The sequence below is a fragment of the Protopterus annectens genome, chromosome 2.part0, assembly GCF_019279795.1.
Source record: "Protopterus annectens isolate FY-2018-M chromosome 2.part0, PAN1.0, whole genome shotgun sequence".
Taxonomy (NCBI): Eukaryota; Metazoa; Chordata; order Ceratodontiformes; family Protopteridae; genus Protopterus; species Protopterus annectens.
The window spans coordinates 1,270,917,537-1,270,944,260 of record NC_056728.1 but is presented as its reverse complement, the minus strand read 5'-3'; the positions used below and the strand labels follow the sequence as shown (position 1 = coordinate 1,270,944,260).

Genomic DNA, 26,724 nt, shown 5'->3' with positions numbered 1-26,724 from the left:
GACATCCCTCGCTGTGGGTTTTGTGCCTTATTCAAACCTCAAACTATTTGTCGTCTGTTCATTTTTGCATCTAAATATTTTGGTACTCTGTTCAATTATCCAGAAATGGCTTTGGTAAGCCACCCAGTTACCGACATTCTGAATAAACGCAAAGATAAAGACAGAGACAGACCGCATAGGTCCAAAGCTGCCGACGCTGCTTCCGTTAAGCTAGTCGTCAGTTCGCTGGTACTCAGTGAGGCGCTTTTGCAGCCCCTGATACCCGCTACTTCAGATTCGCAGGCCTCTACTGAGACCCATTAGGAGTCCAGTATGCCATGAGATGCTTCTTCGACTATGGAACCTGCGGATGTCTCTACCTTGGATGGGTCCGGAGCCGCTGTGCAGGCACCGGCTTCTGAGTGTGTATTCAGACCTACTGACATGCATATAAAACCAACGCCATCTTCTTCTTCAAGGCCTAAAACTCGATCCACGCCTAGAAAGCTGTGGCCCAGACTCACATAGTCAGTCCCCTATGCCTAAAAAACAAATAAGAATGGCTGAAGACCTCATTACTCTAATCAGGAGAAGTCACCCTTCTCCCTCTAAGAGACCTACAACTGATTTTCCTTCTGATCAGGATTCTGAAATTTCTGTTTTTTTTTTCTGATGACCAGGATTTGCCCTTATCTACTTATGAGGATTCTGATGCAGAGGACTCCATTCCCTCTGCTTCCCCTCTGCTTCCCCTCCAGAGGATTTCTCCTTTGGTGAAACTTTGCATACTCTTAGGGAGCATTTCCGCTGGGATAGCCAGGATTACTCTGACTCCAAAAAGAGGCTTAGGGAATTCTTACTCCTACCTCAACACAGGCCTTTAGCTATTCCTCCTGTACTGGACATTGTAGATGATGCCTTCTTGGAATCTAGCCTGGCCCCTGAAACTTTACCTCCTGCTCCCAGAAAACCTGACCGGTATTACAGAGTACCTGACTCTCACAAGTTCCTCTTTAAGAATCCTACTGCGGATCCTGAGACCATTTCACAGGGACCCAAAGGCATTAAGGCTACTACTGCCAAAAACCCTACCCCCTCTGATAGAGATTTCAGGGCTCTGGACAGATGGGGTAAGAAGGTATACACTTCTGCTACTTTGGCCATTAGGGCCTTAAACTGCCAGTTTCATATGTTAAAGTATCGGCAGCATATTATTGGATTACTTAAACAGAAAATTATGTTGATTCCTGACTGTGCTGAAAGTAAATAATTGCAGGATTTAATGCATTCTGCTGAACAAGTTTGTAAACATACTTTGCAATGTGGTTTTGATTCATTAGAGGTATCTTGAAGGGCTGCTGTCACTAGGTCTGTACTTCGAAGGCATGCTTGGCTTAAGGTGCAAACTTTGCCAGAACATGTTAAAGCTAAATTACTGAATGCTCCCTTAAACCAAGACTGCCTGTTTGGCTACAAAGCAGAAGAAGTACTTAAAAAGATGGAGGGAAAGCTAAATCTATGCAAACAGTTAGATTTCCTGCAAATACAGCCTCCCAGCTTTAATAGGCACTGGCCTTCTAAGAATTGGTCCTTTCCTGTCTCTTCCAGGCCTCCTCAGTCCAAACCCAGAACCAGCAGACCACCCAGGCTTCAGTCTCAAGGTACTCACAGTCCTAAGCAGTTTGGGGCTCCCACTTTCAAAGCTGGAAGTAGTAAGATACCCCCTATGGTAAACTGTCACAATTACTTAACTTTAAACCTTCCAAGCCCTGCTCAACTGGCTGTTCCTTTAGGGGGAAAGATCGCCCTGCATGCTAAAACTGGGAACACATTACCCAAGACAAATGGGTTTTAAGTATAGTTTCCCAAGGATACAGATTCCACTTCCACTCCTTACCAGCCCCAAATGGTTGGCCAGAACTACACCCAAATCAGTGGGCAGAGGCTCAAAAGCAGGTTCTCTCTTCTAAGTGTCAAGGCTATTCAGCCTGTCCCAGAAGAGGAATGGGGACAAGGTTTTTACTCAAGACTTTTCCTGGTACCCAGAAAAGAAAATTCCTGGCTTCCTGTCCTGGACCTGTCTATCCTAAGCACCTTTTTGGTAATCCCAAAATTCAAAATGCTAACTCTTCATCAGCTGCTTCCATGCTAGGCAAAAATGCCTGGGTGGCAACACTGGATTTAAAGGAAGCCTACCTGCACATCCCAATAAGGGAATCTTGTAGAAAATACCTACGCTTCATAGCAGGCTGCATGCACTATCAGTTCTCTGCACTGCCCTTTGGCTTATCTACTGCACCCAGGGTATTCACAAAGTACGTAGCTCCAGTCATTGCATTCTGCAGGCAAAGAAATATTCAAATATACCCATACCTGGACGATTGTCTAATTCAGGCAGAAAGCCAGGACATACTATTAAATCATCTGGGATTTGTAAAGAAACTACTAGCTTCACTGGGTTGCACCATAAACAAAAAGAAATCACACCTAGTACCCTGCCAACAAATTGTATTTCTGGGAGCAAGCTTGAATACAACTTCCCAGATAGCCTACCTCACGCCAGAGAAACAAGTTTATTTGAGAGCCTACTTCAAACTACTGGCCACAAAGACCCAGCTATCTGCAAGGAAAATACTGCAAGCCCCGTGGTTCATGGCCTCTTGCATTCTATTAATTCTATATGCAAGACTGCATATGAGGAAACTTACAATGGTATCTAAAAAGCCTATGGTGTCAACATTCTCAGGACCTAGAATCAATGATTCCTATCATTCCTTGTATAAGGACAGAGTTCCTTTGGTGGGCAGAGGCCTGCCACCACAACAAGGGACTGCCATTCATTCTACCCCCTGCCGCTCAAACCCTAACAACAGACGCATCAGACTATGCATGGGTGGCTCACTTGGCAGGGTAGTGCATTCATGGCAAATGGAATCCAAGTCAAGTGCACCTGCATATCAATCAAAAAGAAATGTTAGCTGTACAGAATTCCCTGACAGCCTTCAAGGACCACATTCTTCCAGGACAATTATTGGTAAAGATGGACAAACACCACTGTTATGTGGTACATAAACAAGCAGGGGGAAACCCACTCATACCCTCTCTGCAAACTAGCCATGGCTCTGTGGAACACAGCCTTGAGCTACCAAGTGCACTGACAAGCTCAGTTCCTGCCAGGCAAACTAAACACACTGGCAGATGACCTAAGCAGAAATCTCATGGACCCACATGAGTGGAAACTGTAACCAAAGATATTCAACATTTTGAGAAACAAATGGGGGAGCCCAGAGACTGACCTGTTTGCCTCCCCTCAGAACTACCAATTGGACAAATTCTGCACAAGGACTCCCCACAGACAAGCTTGGAAAGTGGATGCCCTGTCCTTCACCTGGAAAAAACAGTTTATGCCTTTCCCCCTCTACCTCTCCTCTCCAAAGTTCTACTAGAGATCAAACAGGGCAAACCAAGGACAATACTCATTGCACCAGACTGGCCACGCCAGCACTGGTACCCCCTCTTGCGCAGTGTGTCACTGCTGGAACCTTGGCACCTGCCTCAGAACCCTTCCCTACTGTCCCAGCAGGAGGCCAGATTCTGCACCCACAGCTTCAAACCCTGAACCTTGCAGCCTGGCTAATTACCTGAGCTCTCCATTACCATCCCTCAGTAAGCAAGTGCTGGATGTCATTCTGGAGCCAAGGAGGCCTAGTACTAGAAAATCCTATGCTGAAAAGTGAAAAATGATTCCGTTCCTGGAGCCAAACTCAGGGTCTGGGTACAACAGTGCCCAATTTACCGCATATTCTTCAATACTTAACCGAGATGCCCCACAGGGGCCTTTCCTTCTCTTCTATTAAAATTCATGCCTCAGCCATTTCAGCACACTACAGTACAGAGCCACCTGTCTTCTCTCATCCACTGCTGAAGCATTTCCTCATAGGGTCCAAAAACTTAAAACCACCCAGGAGAGCCCCTACTCCAGCCTGGGACCTTAACTTTGTATTGGAAAAGCTCATTCTACCTCCTTTTGAGCCAGCTGCAACTGCAAAGTTGAAATTCCTTTCTTGGAAAACAGCCTTCCTTCTAGCCATCACTTCAGCAAGAAGGGTGTCTGAATTACAGGCCCTCATGGCGGTGGAGCCTTTCATCATCTTTTATGCGGACAGGGTGTCCCTCAGGACCAATCCTTCCTTTATCCCCAAGGTGGTATCCAGTGAGGCCCTTAATCAGTCCATTCATTTGCCAACCTTTTTTTCTAATCCACATAACAAAGGGGAACGAATACTGCATTCCTTGGACGTGCACAGACAACTTAGATTTTACTTGGACAGGACTATGCCTCAGGAAATCTGAACAGCTGTTGGTTGCATTTGCCGCAGGGGCAGCGGGGAAGGCCATTTCAAAGCAAACCATTTCTAAGTGGATAGGCCATTGCATTCATTTCTGCTATAAGCATCATGGAAACCCTACCCCACAGGGGATAAGGGGATAAGACCCCATTCCACCAGGGCTGCATCTACTTCTACAGCCTTTCTCAGAGGTGTTCTTACCAGGGACATCCTAGAAGCTGCTACCTGGAGTTCTGTACATACCTTCACCAAGCGTTACCACTTGCCATTTTTTCTAAACCCAGAGCTGGTTTTACCACTGCAGTCTTGCAGGACCTAATAGCTGGTCCTAATGCTAATTGCCTCCTCCCTTCCTTAGCTTTGGGAATCTACCCAAATGTAATGACTGCAACAGTGAAACATGAAGAAATAGTACAGTTGTGTACACTTACCATAAGAGTGTATTCAGTGTTGCAGTCCAGGTTACCCTCCCTCCAGCCCCCTGACTTCCATTGACTATACCTCTCTTCTTGTTTACTATACTTAAAGCTTTCTGGTGTATTTGCTTTTTGTTGGAGTTGTAACCTTGTATATAATTGCTACCCATTATGGGGGCACCTGACATCTGGGGCAAGAAAAACTGAGGTAATGGCATCGGCTGCATGCTTTATACCCCTGACTACCTGACGTCATGGAAGATGAGACAGCAACTGACACAGGACCCAAGACTTTGATATTCAGGCCGACTGAGGGCTTACCTGCAAGCAGATAACCCAAATGCAATGACTGCAACAGTGAATATACTCGAACATCTACATTTATGGAACATCTACATTTATGGTAAGTGTACACAACTGTACTTTCCACCCACGAGCTTGGAAGGTGGATGGTCTCTCCTTCCACTGAGGAAACATGTTTGTGTATGCGTTCCCTCCCTTGCCTATGATTCCCAGGGTACTTCTAAAGATCAGAAAGGACTGGCCAAGAGCTATCCTCATTGCCCCGAACTGGCCCAGGCAGCACTTGGTACCCCTTGCGCCTCAGCCTGACCAAGGAGCTACTCATGAGCCTGCCTGTCACAGAAAAATTGCTAACCCAAAAAAAAGGGTCAGTACTGCATTCAAATTTTCAAACACTCAGCCTATCCGCATGGCTTATACCGCAGAGGTGGACATCAGGCCACATTTGACCACGCAGGTTCCGGATATCATTAAGGAGGCCAGGAGGCCCAGCACCCGGAGATCCTACTCCACAAAATGGAAAAGATTTACTGCCTGGTGCCATTCTAATGGTACAAGCAGCTCCCATGCCACACTCACCTTGGCTCTAGATTCCATGGTGGAGCTTGTACAAAAGGGTTTAGCATTCTCCCATCAAAATGCATGCCTCAGCTATCTCTGCTCATTCCCCTACAGAACAACCTATGTTCTCCCACCTCTTGTTAAAACAGTTCCTTAGAGGGGTGTCACACATCAGACCACCTAGAAGACCACCCACTCCTGTGTGGGACCTGAACTATGTACTGGAAAATTGACTTTACCTCCTTTTGAACCAGCTGCTTCAGCAGAATTGAAGCACCTCTCTTGGAAGACTGCCTGCCTGCTGGCCATAACCACAGCCAGGAGGGTTTCTGAGCTGCAGGCCCTCATGGCAATTGAACCTTTCATTGTCTTCCATGCAGACAGGGTGTCTCTTAGAACAAATCCCTCCTTTATGCCTAAGGTGGTATCTGATGTGACCCTTAATCAGGCTGTCCATCTCCATACCTTTTTTCCAAACCCACAAAATAGGGGGGAGAGTATCCTACATACATTAGATGTGCACAGACAGCTTAGATACTATCTGGATAGAACCAAGTCTTTCAGAAAGACTTTGCAGCTGCTGATCAGCTTCACCCCATGGGCAGAGGTGAAACCTATATCCCAGCAGACCATTTCTAAATGGATATCTCACTGCATCCATTTCTGCTACTTCTCCCATGGGAAAATACCTCCCAGTCCTTTCCAAAGCCATTCCACTAGTGCATCATCAACTTCCACTGCCTTCCTCAGAGGCTTCCCTACCAAGGATATTCTCGAAGCTGCCACTTGGACATTTGTTCATACCTTCACAAAATGCTACCAACTGCCTCTTTACTCCAAATCTTGGGCAGGCTTTGCTTCAGCAGTACTGCAGGGCATAGTGGCATCCTCTTAGAGCAGTGCAAGCCTATTCTAAGACTCCTTCCTTCCACCCTACTTTTCAGCTTTGGGAATCTTCCCGCAAGTGATGCAGCAGTGAAACACGAAGAACATAGTGCAGTTGTGTACTCTTAACATAAATGTAGATGTTTGAGTGCATTCACTGTTGCAGTCCTGTTTCCCTCTCTCCTTCCCCCTGTTATTTCCTTCATACCTAATTATACCTAATGGCTTACCCTAGGTTGGCCTTCCGGGAAGGGCTCCTATAGGTTGTGGGCAAGAAAAACTGATGTAATGACGTTGGCTGCCTCCCTTTATAGCCCTGAAGACCTGACATCAGTCTCAGGTGACCTGCAGCCGACGCTGGAGGAATACTCTTTACTCTGGTATTCGGGCCGGCCGAGGGCTACCCAGCAGGGATAAACCCACAAGTGATGACTGAAACAGTGAATACACTCTAACATCTACATTTATGGTAAGTGTACACTACTGTACTTTTCCCCTCCTGTGGCCTTACCTCAAGCAGGACCCTCTGCTACTCAGTTCCATTCCACACCTTATCTAAGGTCTATGTAGCAGGTCTTACCCAGACATCACATCCCTTCATCTAACAGAATGGTTTCCCCAACTCTGTTAATGGCCAGGAAACCCCAAAAGGGTGGTTCACATTCTTAGCTTCCAGAATTCTTTCACTTACTAGCTGTACAACAGCAAATTGACTGCTTAAAGACGACTGAACCCCTTTCTCTTCACCCCCATTCACTCATTTTTTTTTTTTAAGTGAAACTTATTGTTTCCATAAGGAGTCATGTAACACATAAAACTCAAAAGACTAGCAACAGTCCTTAGTATAGAAGTGAGCACTTTTGTTCCTCCTTTATTCAAATCAGAACTTCTTCAGATTAAAAAACAAGTAGCGGTGTGTTATTTAAAACATGTTTCATCCAATCACAATCAGTTTTAACACAATCCTGAAATCCATTCTTTAAAATATCCACACTTAATATATAGTAAATCACCTTCATTACAAGTTTTCAACTTTTAAATCATTACATGAATAGTTGCAAGTGACCTATGGATTGTAACACTAGTGGGCTGATATATGTATATGCTTGTCAAGCCCAGCTTTTTACATTAGAAAAATGGAAAAGAATTTAAGTCAGGATTTACAAACATAATTATGTGTTAAAGAAAAAAGATTATGCAAACATGTTGGCTGAACATTCAAAAGATTGTAAAGGTTTTAAAAAGTATTTTTTTTATGTTTTGGAAAAGGTTGACTGGAATTTGAGGGGAGGTATCTGGCTAGCCTAAAGAGACTCATATTGGCAGATATTATTAGATTCAGCACAACCACCTGATATTAATGACAGAATTTATGTTACTAGTATATTAAACCTCAGGGCAGACAAACTTTGAAGTGCACAAGTTCTTTTATGAACATTTTTTTATATTAAATAACTTTTAGTCTTAGAAGTGTGTTATGTATTTAATGAGGGTTATTATAACAGATTACTATTAATATTTTAATTTCAGTTAATGAGATTGTTTTTTTTTTTTTGGCCACCAACAATGTTAATAAAACCAGCACTTGATATTTTTGTTGTGCAGCATAATTTGGTTCCCAAATAAGCAGCATGGTCTCCCTCTTAATTACAGTCTCTTTATTTACTAGCTTTTCAGTTTTCTGCTGTAACTCTGTGTTTAAAGCATCCTTGACACTCCCAGAAGATATATTCTCATGTCCCATTAGCACCAATGTCAAACCTACAACATTCCCCTGAAGCCTCAGTCAATATCCTTTGTAGTCTGTTCAGTGTATAAAATTGCCTCTGCATGCAGCACCGTAGAAGTATTCTTAACTTTCTTGATTTTTTTGCATACCACTGGGCCAGAAACATCTCTGTCCCTTATAGTTGTCAGTTAATACCCTATTCCCCTCCTTGGCAGTAACATTCACATTGAGCATAAGCCCTTCTGGCTTCATCCATTAAGTTTATCCAAGTGAAAGTCTTCCAGTCCACAAATTGGTGCCTATGTTTACATCTGAAGTCACTCACTAATCCCACATAGAGCAGCAGACAGTTCTGCAATATTAAATTCTCCCCAATGTGGGTCCAACTTTTACAGTCACCCTCCTGTAATATTTGAACCCAGTAGTATCCTTTTCGGTTTCCAACTTTCCATTGCAGTTTCTTGATTTTTGACCCTAGTCATGTGAATATTTATGTCTATTTGAGCAAACCTAGACATTCTGTCTCCCTCGATTCTTCATTTCACATTTGTCTATTATAATTGTTTATATGCTAGTCCACGTAGTTTTCAATGTTAGAGTCTTCATACTGCTTCCAAAATCCTAACCTCTCACTATAATCCACTGCCCTCCTTTGTTCAACAGTCACTAACTTCCATTTATAGTAACTATGCTAATCTGATCTTTGTAGCGTGATAATATAAACCAAAAACGAAATCCACAAAAAACAGACTAGTAATCCAAAAACACAAAACAGAAGGAATCACAAGGCACTTGATCTGTTACAAAGCGTAATTTAATGATGAAATAAAACAAACAACTTTAAAGTCACGAAAAGTAAAAATTGATAAGCGCTTTCATCTTACATAGATCCAAGACTTCATCAGATAAAAAACTTTTTTCAGACAGTCATTTAAATCCCAAAATAATGATGACATAATTCTTAAATTGAACCAATCAAGTACTATAATTTGTTACCACACTCCCTCTCTCGTTTTTTTGTAAACCTTAAAAACTCTGTTATACTATGTTATAAAACACTTGTAGATCAAAACGGAGAGTTTTTAAGATTTACAAAAAATGAGGGGGGGGTGTGATTTTGAAAAATGTTACTCAAGCAAAGGCTTTTTCTATAACTTACAGTGCTCCTCCCACCACGTAGGCCAGGCATACCCTTTTACATCTCTGCCCTATCCTGAAACTCATTTTTTGAAATCCAGACATTAATTAATAAACATTTGGTACGTTAATAAACCTTTTTCATAGAGAAGACAATGAACTCACTTGTAGAAAAAAGCATGCCTTAAAGCAACAAGAACGTTACAAGTTAAAACTTAAAAAATATCATGTTATCTATTAGTTTTCAAATATAAAATAAAAATAAAAATAATCCTTGCCCAACAAAAAAGTTGTAATGACGCAAACTGTCATGTGATTATATTATATTGGGAGGGGTATTTAAACTTGGTGTTTGTGCTTTTGTAACAGATTCTGATGAAGTATTTTTTATACGAAAGCGTTCAGTCTTGTCAATTTTGCTGTGTTTTGTTAAACTACTAGAAGCTCTTCTTGACCTGCATTTTTCATTCCTGGATTATCTTGCTGGTGGTGGAATTTTGCTGGATATGGTCTTTGTTATTTAGTTTAAAAGAAAATCTTAACTCGGAAATCTTCTGGCTTCTAGTTTTAACATTTTGTTGTCCAGGCATGTGCTACTGTTTGAAACACTAAATCAGTCTAAGACCCCATTGGGCTTACCAGTCAGAGCTCTTGGTCCATTATCCATGTCTTGGATCACTGCCACAACTCTTTTAGTATGCTGCTACACTTCCCTTCTTTTGTTAAGCATTTTGTTTTTGAAATACTGGAAAAGGCTTAACTGGTTAATCCCTGTTGTCCACCTCTATCTTGCTCACCACATGCATTGTCAGTCCCTGTGGCTATGCTGAGTTCTCCTGTCTCATCTTGCTGCAAGTCATCCATTGCTGGTACAAATCAAGCACCATATAAGTCTTCATTCCCTTCGGGGGGGGCCTGTCTGGATGGCTGGATACAATTCAATTAAAGTCCTTTCTGCATACAGGGCCTAAGTGCTTGTAAGAAGGCATTTCGGCGTTGGCATGTCTCTACTGAAAAGAACTTGTTCCCAAAAACTCTTGTATTGCCCATTTTAAATATTTACCCTTTTTTCTATAATTTTGACAGAGTCATTTCCTTCAGCTCATGCATCTGAAATCATATTACTTTGAGGACAGTTTTTTTTTCCTAATGGAAGCTCCTGGTTGAAAAATCCTGTGGGCTTTCTATTTTAATCTCTCTTTAGGATGTCTGTTAACTTAGCTGTCCAGCCTGACAACAAAATATTTACCATTAACTCCCTGTTAACTTTGTTTTTATTTCCTCTTGCTGGTATCCATTTTTATAAGGCTGTCCTTCAGTTCCTTATTTTCTTGCTGCAGTTTTGAGAGATCATTGAAATGTAAAGTCAAAGTCTTCTCTATTACCTCAACCTTCTTATTCTTCCTGATGTAGTGTTCGTGTCCCACTAATTTCAAAATCTTTTGTATGCTTATTTATTTTTCCTTCATTTATGACTTGTTTAGGGAATCTGGATTGTGTGGGTCCCCCCATTCTAATTTAGCTGCAGTGATGTTATTTCCCAAGCACTTGGATATTAGCTCTTTTGCATTTTTATAAATCTTATCCCATTTCCTTGTCTTGAAGCACATTCTATTTGCTGACTTATACCCGACAGTGTTAACTGCTAAAATATGCCAAATTCTTAGATTTTCACCAGTTTTGAACTTTATAGGTAGCTTTACCGAGTGAGAGCACCACATTTTGCAACCTAAATACGAGCTGCCATACTGGAAAAACCATAGTCTTCTTTTTCTCATCACTTTTCAGTGCGTGGTCTGTCCTTTCAACCATAAAATTGGCAGGTATTTCTAATTTTCGTGAAGTCAATCCCTCACTTTTCAAAGAGTTTGCAGAGCCTTTTAGAAGGGCACTTTTGTTTTTTTTTTTTTTACTTTTGCCTCTTGTAACAGGTCCCATATCACCTTGTGACCTCAGTTTTGTGTTTATAAAAAGTAACTCGACCTTCCTTTAAGCCAGCCCATTCTGCATACCTGAAATTATTATCCTGGAAAATGATTTTTATGGTGGCCATTACTTCAGCCAGAAACATTTCAGAACTGCAAGCCTTATTGTGTTCACCCTCTTACTCAAGCTTCCAGACGGATAGTTTTCCTTCTGTGCAAATCTATCTTTCATATTTAAGTTGGGCTAAGACTCTGTTCTAAACCAACGCTATCCATTTACATTTGTTTTCCTCATCCTGTTCTATTAGGGTCGAATAACTCCTCCTTTGTTTGGACATACATAGACAACTAAGATTCTCTTTGGACTGTACAGAACAAATCCAAAGATAGCTTGGGACAAAAAGTATCCAATTTCATGTCCAAATGGTTTTCCAGCTGCATCTCCTACATTTTTGCTTTGTCCAACAAAGCTCTTCCATGTAAACCAAGACACTCCCCAGCAGGGCATCTGACACTCCCCGCCTTTTTTAACACCTTATCAGTTGATGTTTGTACAACAGCCACTTGGGCATCTCTGCATACTTTCAGCAAACATTGGTAGCTGGATGTGATGTCTGTGTCCAGGTGTTCCTTTATGGCTTCTGTGCTCCTTGGGTTTTCTATTATGATGACACCCAATATGGTAGATCTGGACTTTATTTCATTCAGTGAAATGAAAGGACTGGATAATCCATGATATTATAAATAATTATTTCCCATAAAGTTGAATGTTCATTAGATTACTGTTGCAGTATTAATGGCTTATGGGGCATATCCTGCAAAGAGTATGTATGTTCTTCAAGTCTACAAAAGCTTGTGCACCTTCCTATCATGCCGTATATCCGACCTGTGCATGAGACTATGAGCTGGCATTTAAGTGATATAGTGGTGTAAAAATCCTCAGACTTTTGAGCAGGGCCGGATTTAGATGAAAAGAGGCCCTAGGCTATTCCACTTATGAGGCCCTTTCACCTCCCATTTTTAAGTTTGTAAATTACATGAGAGATAATAAAATACATCATTACTGTGATATATATCAATATGTTAAATGAAACATGTTGTGATTGGTACTAACCTTTATAAAAAATGTGGCACGGATAATAAATAAAAAAAGTCGAGAACACTTATTTGGACATTTATTCTCAGCACCATATATAGTACTTGTAACAATAACTAATCAAACATAACACACAACATTTGCAAAGAAACAAAATTCAAATAATGAAAATCTTTGACTACGAAAATAAAATATAATAAAATTATCATATTTTCTATCAAATTAAATTAAATATATTCAGTACATTGAAGATTAAACCAAATTCAATTCAGATAAATTTATTTCATAATAATTCACATTTAAAGTTTAAGTATGAATTATTATGAATTTTAAGTCTTAAACTAAACCAAAAATGGAACTTTATTCAAACAAAATCCAGATCACAAAAAAGAAAATATCAAATTGTATATCATATTAAATTTTATGTTAATAGTTATTTTATTTAAGAACTGATTCAGTCCAAGTATACATTTAAAAGGAAATAGTAGATTAGAAGAATTTCTTTCTAAACTTTTTCACGCAGAATTCTTCTATAAGTTCATCAAAATCTATTTTTCTGAAGGTCTCATTTTAAAATACTCAATGAAGACAACCTCGTCTGGGTCATTGTGCTTCTTAATTGATTTTTGATATTTTTAAGTCTTGAAAATGACCTTTCTCCAGTACAATTAGTGACTATTAAACTGAGAAACAGCCCTAAGATTGATTCCACATTGGGGAAGGCCACTTGAATATTTTCTTTGAATATTATTTGATACAAGTCTGTATGCGACAATGTGGAATTTTTTGAAGGCTTATGCGTTTGTCTCACATATGTGTGGAAATGAAATAGTTCTTCAGTAAGATTTTGGTTGACATCTTCTGGGTATTCTTGCATTAACAGCCCAACACCTCTTTGAAGTTCTACCGTTGATAATGTAAGATCGGCAAGAAAGGAAAATATTTTCACTACATCATCATAAACAGAAGCTCTTCCTCCTAAATTTGATTCTAGTGCATCTAATATAGGAATAAATGATTTAATCCTAAATTTATCTCTTGAAGAGAGTTCGTCTAAGGCATCAGGGTCAGATGAATTTTCGTAATTCCCTTGCCTTTTACTTCTTATTATCCTTCTGGCAGTTCTGTATTCAGTATTTGGCAACGTGTTTTTTGCTTGTTGCTCAAGTGCATCAAAATCTTCCCTAATTCCACGTAAAATATCCAAAAGTGACCTGTACCAATCTGCACAACTACTCAGTAAAATATTAGGGCTTTGAAGAATTTTATTTACTTTTGAAAAATGTCTCAGTATTCGATTCCAGAAATGGAGCATAAACACAAATTCAAATTGTTCCATCTTCTAAAAGATTGTTGGCCCTCAATCTAGTATCACCCTTTGTATTATTATCCGAATGTAAATAATTGAGTGCATCGGTGATATCATTGTAATTTTCTAAAATAGCTTCTGTAGCTTTTGCATGTGCCTCCCACCTAGTGTCTGATAAATATTTAGGCACTTTAGAATGACGTTTCAAATGTGATTTCAGAACTGCCCATCTGTTTGTGGAAGACTTAAAAGATATAAACTTCGTTCACAACACCAAAAAAATTAACAGCATCAAGGCAACAATCAACAGCTGAACGACCTACTAAATTTAAAGAGTGACCAGCACATGGAACAAATCTTGCAAACTTGTTTTTTTCGATAATTTTTTGCTGCATACCATTGTATCTACCAGCCATATTGGCTGCATTATCATAAGACTGTCCTCGCATTTTCTGAAATCAATTTCAAGTTCAGTAGTGATATAGTTAAATACTAAATCAGCTATGCTTTCCCCTGAGTGATCTTTTAGCTCAAGGAAAGTTAAAAATCTCTCAGCTGGCAAACCGTCTTCAGGTGACACATATCTAATAATTAAGGTCAACTGATCAGTATGAGATATGTCAGGAGGGGAATCTACTGAAAAGCTAAAATAGCCAGCCTTTTTCACTTCCGCCACAGTTGTGTCTTTCACTTTATTTGCCATAAGTTGAATAATTTCCTGACATATAGTTTTCGACAGATATGAAGGTTTTCCTGAACCAGTATTTCCATATCGATCGATATGATCTGTTAAAAATGGATCGAATTTTGCTACTAGTTCTAGAAGACCAAAGTAATTGCCGTTATTTGGATTTCCAGACTTTTCATTGTCTCCTTTAAATGGTAAGCCTCGCTCTGCAAGAGTGCAAATTACAGCGAAAACTCTTTCTATAACGTAAAGCCAGTATTGCTGCTCTTTCGTATTTCTTCCTCTAGCTTTGAAGTTAAAGTTTTCCCTTTTGCTCTTGTTAAGTACGTTAACATAGCATTCCTATGATTTTCCGAATTTTCATGAGTTTGAATGATAGCAGGGTTTTTCCAATCATTAAACCCTTCAGAAGTTAATGCTGTTGCAGAAGATGCAATATTTGGAAAGAGTTTACAAACAAAGCAAAAAACACGGCCTTTTGAGGGAGAGTACACAAGCCATTCTAGGGTATATTTTTCTCCATTGGCTTTTGTTGAATAAAAAATTGCTTTTGTACAAAATCTGGATTGATTCTTATATTCTCGCTTAGAATTTAAAAATGGTCCACAGTGATACTGAACTAGAGAAGGGCCCTTCTCTACCCAATATGATACATCATTTTGCGATAATTTTGTCCACAAGCCAACATCTGTTACAGTAGACATATATTTGACATCACTATCTAAATTTGCAACATCTTGAACATGGTGTTTCTCATTAGGTGTCTGAAAAAAATTCTGAATATTCGTATTATTTTCTTGTGGCTTATTTGTATATTCATGTTCAGTAAGTTGTTTTTGAATTAGTTCCATATTTTCACTTTGAGTTGGTGCAACGGCCGTGTCCTCACATACAACGTGCTGCATTGCTTCCAATTGAGTAGTACTAGTTGGCACATGCATGTAAGCAGTAATCGGTGTTAGCTTCTTTGCCTCATACTCTTGTAGCTTCTTTTTCTTCGTTTGCAAGCGCCACTTTCAAATCTTTTACTCATTCTTAGATTAGAATCTAGAACAAAATATTTGAGTTATTAATTATTGTGCATAAATAAGATGAAGATATTGTCACAAAAAAATTTTTCAATAGTCTAGAAACAATTCACTAAAGTATTGAACCTACTGAACTCAAAAGGCGAGATTCAAATGATCATGTACGCAATCCTAAAATAAGAATCTTTTTTAATAACATTAACACGTGTTTCATATTATCGAAGTAAGATATCAATAGGTCTGTTCATTTGTCTGTTCCAATCTACACCAATCTGCACTTTATTTATGCAAGAACAAACCAGAGCTTAGTAGCATAAGGCACGTCAATATTTTCCATAGCAATCAGTGAACGTATAGGTTCATAGGTTCATACTAGGCTATCTGCCCTAGGGCATTTATAAGCCTAGCCAGAGTGTGTGTGGCTTTCACCACCCCTTAGGATGAGAATACTATACCCATTAGTTTGCTGTGCCTCTGTCCAGCAGTGACACAGAGATGATTCCCATCTCCCATCCACTGCCAAGATTTCTCTTGAACAGAGTCAGTGAGGGGCTCTGCCTCACATGGACTGGGATTCTGTTCCATAGTGTAGGGAGTCTCTGGGTGATGAATCTGTCCCTCCAGCACATCCTATTTATATCTGTGTTGAGGTTTAAGTCTCTTGGTGGATTTGGATTTTTTGAGGTGGAGCATGTCCATTAATTCCGGGTTGGACATGGCCTTGTATGTCAGGCACAGATCACCTCTGAGCAAATGGTATGCGACTGAATAGAGCTGGAGTTTCTTCAGTCGGGCATCGTATGACATATGTTTGAGCCCTTTATCCTTTTGGTGAGGAACTTTTGGGGTCTTTCCAACTGCTGCAGGTGTTGGGTAAGGTACATTCAATGGGGCATTGTACTCAATCATTGGTCTGATAAGTGAAGAGTAGGGGTACAATGACCTCTCCTGATCTGGATGTGAATCCCTTCATGATCAGGTGGGCAATGTAGAAGGTCTTCCTAACCACTTTGGCAATGTAGAGGTTACTGTCAAGGTCCCTGATAACTTCCTCCTAATGGATTTTTTCCCAAAGGGTATGACTATACATTTTTGGCATTTAGCTTAAGGCCATGGCTCTGGCACCAGTTATCCATTTCTATGAGACCTCTCTGGAGGATGTCTGTGTCTGATGGAGTGTCAATTATGGTGCCCAGTTTGCAGTCATCTGCAAACCCTATGTTTGCCTGCACTTCAGAAAAATAAATGGGGACACCGCTTAGAGTCCGACATGGCACCAGCAACTCTAACCCTGTGTGTTCTGTCCTTGAGCCAGTTTGCAACCCATCTTGTGACATATGGGTTTACATCTAAGCTGGTGAGCTTTTCTATGATGCCGCTAGGTCAAGGTAGGCCTCATCAATGGCCTTAGTGACTGTTTCAAAAGTTGACCAAGTTCAAGAGGCAGGATCTGCCCTTGACAAAGCCAAATTGGGTAGGATCCAGTGTCTATAGGTCCCCAATGTCTTTATTTATGAGATCCATTATGATCCTCTCCATAGCTTTGCAGACCAGGCTCCTGTAGTAAGGCTAAGATTAAACAGCAGCCTTATGTGTGGGTTTAGTATCCTCATTGAGTTCGTGTAGCACACAGCCTGGGACACCATCCGGTCCCATTGATGCTGTGTTTTTTGCTTTAGAGAGAGCAGCTCTCACCTGGGCATCTGAGATGTTTGGGAGGCTAGACTCTGGTGGGATAGATATTAATTTGCACTGAACCTGTCTGCCAGTATGCAGTATAAGTATAGCCAAACTATACTTTGGTGCAATCTAGTATATACAAACGAACAGACCCAATGAGCCAAACGCATTGATTAACCAATACATTTTTATGTTTGTTTATTAGTCATATGCGTAGAATTTCTCCTTATTTTCGGTTCAGTGTTTTAGTGTTCACTGTTTTTAGAATAGTGTAATTTTAATTTTGCTAACAATTTGAATGTAGGCCCCTCTTGATCTTGAGGCCCTAGGCTGAAGCCTAGTTAGCCTATAGGAAAATCCGGCCCTGCTTTTGAGCTTATCTGTGCTTTGGTTTGTAAGCCATACGGCCTGTTCCAGCTGCTGCTGTTGTGGGAAGTACCCCTGTTAAACTTCTATATACAATTGTACTCTAAGAAGGGGGGAAAAACTGATCAACAGATCCACTGTTTTTTTACCTATGCCTTGAACATAGCTATAGAGAGGTTCCATCTGTCAGTCTTTTTTACTCAGGACTATTCATAGTCTTTTGAGTTATTTAAAGTACACACCAACCAAAAATGGAAACTAGTGCCCAAAATGACCAAACTCAGTAAAAAGCACTATGAGGAAATAAAGCTGCAGTTGATAGTTCGTTGATTTAATGGTGCAACAACTGGTACATTAACGCTTGAAACACTCCACAATACGTTTTCGTTTACGTTTAACTTCATCAGACAACATAAAGCCCTCAAACTCATGCCCTTATATATTAACATCACTAATTGACAATCCCACAATTAAAGACAATTAATTAGTTCAAACAAACACTTAAAGCTAAACAGCTTACTTATCTTATACTGAACTTTACATCAATATATAGCATCATCTTTAATACATTATTAACTAACATTGTGTTTCAAGAGTGGAGTATTGTATTGTGGAGTGTTTCAAGAGTCATTTAAAGTGTTACATTGAAAACGAATGTCTTCAAGCTTTGGCTTGTGCTAGAGTGGCTTCTGAATCATCTGCATTGGGCATCCCCATCAGCCTAGAAAGTAAAATGTTAGAAGAAGAAACAAAGTTACTTGAAGTCTACTTCTTCTAGACAGCTGGATGTCTCCATTGAGGCACTTAATCAGCCCTCAGCCTTACTACTGTTCCTGTTTCTGCTGTCAAGCTCGACTGGCAAGGTACAGGCTTTCTTTTCATCCTTATGCCTAACAGGACAGCTGACTCACCCACAGAGGGAGAGCTGAAGCTGATCCTGTCTGACAAAACTGTGGGAAGTCCCTCAATTTTTGTCCTAGAAGATGTCCGAGAGACTAATAGAGGTACATCGAGGATCTGCTCCTTCTCATACAATTTTCTTGGAGACTCTTAAGAAAAGGAAACAAAAGTTCAAGCATGTCTGTCTTCCATCTACACCTGCCCTTTCCCCCAACAACCATTAACAGAAGTGGTTGTTTCTCTCAAAGGCTTTTTAAAGTCCAATGGCTTTGCAGTCCACACAGCATGCCCCTCCCTCTGTTTCTGCACATCATAGAAGGAAAAGGGAGTCCTCTCCCAAAGAAGAGCTTATATCACGGTCAGAATCAGAAGGTCTGAATTAGACGTGTTGACTCCAGTCTCCGGGGGGTTTGAAGTGGCATATACTGTGTCTTCTAATTCCCTCATGAGGAGCTTACTTTGGTAACCATATTTATAAACTGATGGAACGCATTTTTTCTGGGAATCGGATATTTGTTTACATTACCAGTTAGATGTTATAACATATACATATGGAAGTATTGAACTCTTAGTTCTTCCATTTATTCTAAAAGCTTTGGAAGATGCCTTTTTGATTGCTTCTTTGGTTCTGAGTCCCAGCCACTTGTTCATAAGAAGAAATCATCAGTTGACAAAAATGGCAGAGCCATGGACAGAGTTCTAAGTGTCTGTTTCTTTCCCCCATTCCTATGTTTCGGTGGAACTATCTCTTCAAATTTGGACAATTTTTTCAGAAGTCCCCAAAACATCCTCAGCAATAAGGAGAGATGTTTTCAAAGAAGAAATGACATAACCCCGAGTCTGAATTCAAAGGATTCAAGGAATACGTTTTGGACAAAAATACTAACTTTGTTCATCTTCTCTTTCCAACCCTCCCTCCCCCCCCAAGCAGGGTGACTTTGCCTTTAACTTCTTGGACATGATAAAGAGTGGGTACAGACTACTCTGGAATTCTCCATCAGTACCTTCAGGCATTCCTCTGGTCCTCTCAAATCAGCAGCATTTAGTCTTTCCTATTCTGTTAAGGTTTATTTTGTCAGGTGATTATAGAACCTGTCCTTCTCCTTCAAATAGGACAAGGATTTTACTCTAGACTTTTCCTAGTCCCAAGAAAAGACAGACTGTGGACAATCTTGGACTTTTCCCTCCTAAACACCATTTTAAAGTTTCTAAAATTTAACATATTAACCCTCCAAAACCTATTTTCTCTCATCTTTCCACATGCTTTGTGAACTTGGACCTGAAAGATATCTATCTGCATATCCCTCTTCGTAACAGCTTTTAAGATTTTTTTGGATTGGGGTATCACTTTCAGTGTACTGCTTTACCTTTTCGTTTATCTATAGCACTAAGCGTTTCTACATAATGCTCAACTCCTATCGTAGAATTCTGCAGGTTCCAATAGATCTATTTGTGTGTATGTATATGTATATATATATATATATATATATATATATATATATATATATATATATATATATATATTTATATATATATATATATATATATGCTTATTTAGATGATAACTTCATTCTGGTCGCTTATGTTAAACCAAATTGTGTAGGACTTGAACTTGACAAGCTGTGTTTCTTCAGTTAGGATTCACTTTAACAGAAAAAAAAAATCTACCCTGGAACCTACTTGTGTCTGGGACGTCTGCTGATCTCCAGTGTGATGGCTTTCTTTCTTCTAGAAAAAGTTCCAGTTTCTGACAAAATGCTTACTTTCCCTAACATATCTTTAAATGACCTCAGCAGGAGAGATTCTAAGATCTCTGTAGTTCATGGCATACACAGCTAGAAAGATCTCATATTACAGACTCCACATGAGGAAGGTATAGTTATACTTAAGATCAAATTGTGCTCAACACTGCTGTTCTAAACTGTTCTGGTGAATCTGTGAGATAAAAAAAATCAGACCAGGATTCTTTTCTTATTCCCTCACCCAGCAAAAAGTGCCTCTAGATGCCTAAGATTCTGTGTGGGGTAGGACTTTCCAAAAGGCGTTAATGTTCAGGGAGCCTGGTCCAGACAAGACAGCAAAAAACTTCAAAGAGGTGGAATCTCTGATCTTTGACTTCAGACTTATCACCTGCAAATTCCAGGATCTCTTCATATTCTAACAATTAGTACCACAGCCGTATTTCTAATCATAGTCATGACACCATAAGTGGATTGTTATGCCCATGTGGTATATCAACAAACAGAGAGGAGCAAAGTCCTGCATATACCTCCTTTGCAGACTTGCTGTGACATCTTGGGACTACAGTTTAGTACAACCTTTTTCTACAGGCTGTTTACATCCCCTCGGATCATATTACAGTAGCATACTACTTGGAACAGATTTAAGGCAGGCCCCCATGAATGGATGCTAAACCAAGGGAGCTTTCCTTCTGTCACTGGGAACTCTCCTAATAGATCTTTGCTTCCACTCTGAAGAAACAACTGTTTTGCTCCAGAGTTCCATGTAATTAGAAAACAGATGCCCTGTCTTTTCCTTGGAAACAGAACTTTGTATATGCCTTTTCTTCCTTTTCATTTATCCCAAAGGTCCTTCTGAAGATTCAGAAATGTTGGTGACCATCGTTTGGTCCAGACAGCATTGGTTCTCCCTTCTGCTTCACCTTGCCAAGAAGAATTTCCACAAGTTGCTTCACAGGATGATCTTGCTCACAAAATTAAAGGTCTCTCTCACTCTCTCGTTCATCCAAATCTAAAGAGCTTGAGCCTCATTTTTTTTGGGTGATAGGCTTCTAATTAATTTCAGACACCCTTTCTCTGATGACAGACTACAGGTAATAAAGGTGGCAAAAAAATCTGCAACAAGAAAATCTTAATATTTCTAAATTGAAAGGATTTTCTATATGGTTCTGTAGAAAAGGTTAGGACCCATATCAAATGGGAGAGTCCCTATTATCTTCATAGATTTGTGTGAGATGCTCAACCCAAGTCTAACATTCACCTCTAAGGTGCATTTGTCATCCATCTCAGCCTGACTGCAATTGATCCCCCCCCCTTTCTTCCATTTATCAATTCAAACAGTTTCTTAAAGCATCCATCGCATTATGCCTCCTAGGAAATTCATTCCTCTTTTTCAGGACCCTAATCATGTTCTTGAAAAGTTAACATTATTTATTTATCCATCCATCCATCCTTTATTGACTGGGGATACCAGGGATAGTATTTGTATTTCAATGGAAAATTTAGCCAGAATATCGGGGATCTTCCACTGCTCTTTGAAACTGCTATATAGAGCAGAAAGACTCTTATAGCAACAAGGAAGAGGCCTAATTGAAGCAGCAGCATAGAGGAGGAGAGAGAAGCTATGGAGAGTTTGGAGGTGGATAGAGAAAATGTGTTCAATATGGAGCCTCAGAATGTAAACTAAGATTTCTGTGTGGTGGCTGCTACACATGAGCAGGATTTAGCTGACTCTTTGAAAAAAAAAAGAAGTAAGAGAGTCTGTGGAAGTGGTGCAGATAACAGAATTTGTGTCAGGAGGGCTTGCACATCTGTTACAAACATATTTGAGCAGGATAATCCAGATGACCGTTCTGCTGTTTCATGGGAGTGAAATGGATGATAACTTTTCTGGAAGTGTGGAAAATGTTGAAAAAGAACCAGGTGAGGTGGCAGCAGAGAATGCAGCAGTAAAAAAGTACAAAAAGTAAAAGAGGAAAGTGGCAACAAACTGAGAAGGGGTCTGGTTTTGTGGTAGCAGATAACGGAGTATCTAAAACATGCAGCAGTGACAGCAGGGATGAAAAGAGAGCAGCAACAAGCTGTAAGTAAAACTTTTTAAAAATAAAAGGCCAACTGTGAGAATAAGGACAAAAAATGACACTGTAATGGATAATTATGTATGGGGCAGTTTGGTGACCATTCTGGGTTTTAAAGCTCAAGAAATTTGGTCATTTATGCATATTGGGATGGAGACTTTTTGTGACTTAACATTTGAAATTGATGGACTGATGATAAAATTTCTGGACACAGACTTTGATGATGGGGAGGGTTCCCCTTGGTCACCCCCAGAAGACGTCTCCTCTAGAAATTCTGAAACAGAGAGATGAGTGGAAGCCCAAAGACCCTACCTTTTGAGGAGTCTGTGTACCTCCAAGCTTTTGGTGCTTGCCCATCTACTTCATGGTTGACCCCTCCTGCTGACTATCTTATTAAATTGATCGTGCAGCAGGTTGGAAGGCCCCTGACTCAGTACAGCCAATCCCCAGGGGACTGGACAAAATTCTTAAAGCACCAGAGGACCACTAGTATTGGGCTAAGTAGATGCCATGGTAGTTGTGGTGGCCACCAAGAAGGAACTTGCAGGAGTTCCACTATTCATCCCCCTAATCGAGAATCCAGAGTGATGGACAGGTTTGGAAAGCAAATGTATGCATCATCAACCTTTGCTTTAAGGTCGTTGAATTTTATGGCACACTTTACTAGGCTCCAGAGAGATCTGATCAAGGAGTTGTCAGATACCATTGTAGGAACCTGTGTCTGAAAAGGTTCAAGATAAAGTGGCCTCTGAACTGGCTGCCATGGAGTCTGTTTCCAACTCATCCATGAGGGCCAAAGGGACGCCTAGGGCAGCGGGTTCCTGCGTTGCCATAAGGAGACACACCTGGATGCGCTTATGTGAGTTTCAAGAGCCATTTAAGTCTTCTTTTATCAGTGCTCCTTTTAATGGATCTTTCCTGATTGGCCCCAAAGTCAGAGAGACATTAGCCAGGTGTGAGAAAGATGGAAAGACCTTGTCTGCAGTGGGCATACGTTTTTCCACTCCCCAGCGGTCCTACTGTAGGAACCAGTGGAGCGGGAAGATGTGGTTCAAAAAATCCCAAGGGCCTTTTCAGGACACACATGGCAGTGGCTCCCCTCTGGGCAGATGGGGAGCTCTAATGGAAGACGCTGACCCTGCAGCAGAGGTAGCCCACAAAATTAGGTTTCCAGAGATACTTTCTCTGGGAAACCTTACCAGCACTCCTGAAAGGGGGCTCGATTGCTTACCTGTGAAAGCAGTCAGGGGAAGGTTCTCTTTGCACTCAAGAGCCTGGCGGCAGATAACTTCAGGTATTTGGGTGCAAAGGATCATTGCCAGAGGTTACTACATCCCCTTCATTCTCATTCCAAGATCAAGAAGATGACTCCCCGATGTTCTACCCAGTAAGAGGAATCAGACAGCTTTGGAAATTCAAAAGCTGTTAGTAAAAGTAGTCATCCAAGAAGTCCCGCCACACCAGATACAATTTGGATTTTACTCAAGGTTCTTTCTGGTGCCAAAAAGACAGGGGAGTTGAGACCAGTTTTAGATCTCAGCCTTCTGAACAAGTTTGCTCACCATGCAAAATTCCGGATGGTCATGGTTCAGTTTGTCCTACCCTTCTTAGTGGAAGATGATTGGATGAGCTCTATAGCTCTTCAGGATGCGTATTACCACATAAAAATGGGCAAGTGTTTCAGAAGGTTCCTCCGCTTTTTGCTAGGAGCCAGTCATTTTCAGTTCAGAGTGCTGTCCCTTGGCCTCACCACAGCCCCCAGGGTGTTCACCAAGTGTTTGGCAGCAGTGATAGCTCACTTGAGACAGTAAGGATTCCGGGTGTTTCCTCAGTCTAGGCAACTGGCTCATCACCACTCCCACCAGGCATTTACTGCTTCAACTAACAGATTTCATTCTATGCCTATTTTCTTGTCTGGGCATTGCAGTAAATTAATCAAAATCCCAACTAAGCCCAACTCAAGATTTAGAGTTCATAGGATCCACCTAAATACCACCATTTGTACAGCTTCCATTCCTCTGCACAGGCTACAGAAGATAATATCCCAAGTACAAGCCATTCTCTCTAGCAACAAGGTACCTGCGCTTTTACTCCTTCAAGCTCTAGGATCAATGGCAGCAACAATCACCTTCATTCCACTAGCAAGATTTCACATGAGACTACTGCAGTGGCGTTTGGCATCCCAGTGGTCCATCCTGACCCATCCAGTGATGTATCCCATTTTAATCACAAGTCGTTGCAAGAAGGACTTATCCTAGTGGATGGAATTCAAGGAAATTCTCTTAACCTGTCCCTTCATTCCACGTTAGCCCAAGGCCATAGTGACTACGGATGCCTCCCAGATGGGGTGGGAGAGGGGCATTATCTGGGCAAAACAGTCCAAGGCTCTTGGTCCCCAATAGAGGCCAATTTACATATCAGTGTTCCAGAGTTGAGGGCAGTGCTCTTAGTTTTGTGTGCTTTCCAAAATGCTTTTCCCCCAGGAAAAATTGCGATTCAATCAGGCAATATATCAGTAGTCTGGTACATCAACAAACAAGGCGGCACCAAGTATTACCCCCTGCGTTGAGAAGCTCTCGGGGTGTGGCAATAGGCGAGTTCTTCCAACTGTTCTCTGACAGCAAAGCACATCCTGGGGAGCTCAAACGTGATAGTGGGCAAGTTGAGCAGATGCATTCTCCTGCCTCACGAGTGGTCTCTCAATCCCGGAGTGGCGGAGGAGATTTTCCATTGCTGGGGTCAGCCATGCCGCGACCTGTTTGCATCTCCTTTAAGCAATAAGTGCAGAAGCTACTTTGCCCTAATTCCCCCACAGGGAGAGTCCCCGAGAGGCACTGTCCTTCAAGATTTGCCCTCGGGTCTACTCTATGCCTTTCCCCACTTTGCATTGATTCCTCTCTTCTTAAAGAAAGCCATCAGGTTGAAGAGCAAGGTGATCCTCATTGCTCCTTTTGGCCTCGTCAAGTCTGGTTCCCCTTTCTGTGGCCTCATCTAATTCATCGTCCATGGACTCTGGACCCAGTTCCGTATCTTCTGTCTCACCCACAGGGACTGGTGCACCCCAGTCTTCAGAGCCTCAAGCTTACAGTTTGGTTCTTACAATTCCATTAATCGCCAGGCAGAAAAATTTATTATCTCCAGTCCAAAAAAATTTATTGGCTTCTCATAATCCTTCCATCAGGAAACTTTACAACAGCAAGTGGAAAAGATTTTTTTTTTTGGCACACAATAATGGTCTTAATCCTTTCTCCACACCAGTTGAAAAAGTATTAGAATTTTTAGCTATGCTTTTAGAACAGAGAGCATCTGCTTCTACTGTTAAGGTCCAACTAGCTGCCATTTCCAATTTCCACAATGGCTTTGAAGACCATCCTCTAATTTCCCACAGATTGTGTAAAATCTTTACAAAAGGAACCTTGTGGTTGAAATCACCTTATAGGGATCCTCTAGCACTTTGAGATCTGATTGTGGTTCTGCAGTCTTTAGTGCTTTCCCCCTGTGAACCAGCAGCTACCTGTCACTTAAAGTATTTTTCATGGAATACCATTTTTCTGATGGCCATTACCTCTGCCAGAGGAATTTCCAAAATACAAGCACTATCTTAAAAACCTCCATATTTAATTTTTCATAAGGATAGGGTTTCACTGAGAACCAACCCATCATTTCTCCCAAAGGTGGTCTCAGAAACTAATATTAATCAAGCTATTGACGTACCTGTTTTCTTCTAAATTTTTTCCAACAAAGGTGAATATTGCTTATATTTGCTAAATGTTGACAGGCAATTACATTTCTACCTCAGTAGAACTAAAGAATTTAGAAAATCAGACCAGTTATTTGTCTTTTTCTCCGGTCCATCTCTAGGGAAATCTGTTTCGAAAGTCACCTTGTCAAGGTGATTGAGAGACTATTACTTTCATCGACAGTAAAAAGAATCTGCAATTACCAGCACCAGTGAGCACTCTACTGATGCAATAGCTACACCTGCTGTTTTCCATTCCAAGGCTTCCATGGATGAAATGTGCACAGCAGCAACCTAGGCTACTCAGCATACCTTTAGCACTCATTACAAATTTGATCTCGTCTCCAGTGGAAGAGCGTCCTTTGACTCTGGTTCTCAGCAGTATCCTTACAGAAGGCCTCCCAAGATCTAAGTAGCTGGGGACTCTGTCCCAAAGTTCAAGGATAAATTAAGATTGGCATCAGATAAAAAGTTATGTTCTTACCATAACATTCCATCAGTGTAGTCAGTCTTCATTTATCATTGGCACCTCACTCTCCTTCCTCCTCCTGCAGACTCTCTGGAGGATTGGACACTTGTCCTGGTGTTTTATCAGGTATGACCTTGAACATGGCCTCTTCAAGTCTATATAACTTCTTCTGTCTTCCTGTGTAGCTGCAGACTTGATATCAGGTAATCTGGATAGGGGTATTCTGGTTAGAGACTTAGCTCGAGAGCTTTTGGCTTGTGCGAGCTGTTATAATGGCCTAGCCTGTTCCGAAGATCAGAACAGAGTCCCAAAGGTCAAAGATAAATGAAGATCAACAACACAGATGTA

At 40.8% G+C, this 26,724-nt stretch overlaps 1 protein-coding gene across 2 annotated transcripts in view; it reads left to right on the top strand.

The window, feature by feature from the left end:
- Positions 1 to 26,724, top strand: part of PLAA (phospholipase A2 activating protein) — a 749,216-nt gene that overhangs the window by 242,639 nt on the left and 479,853 nt on the right. The window lies entirely within an intron of this gene.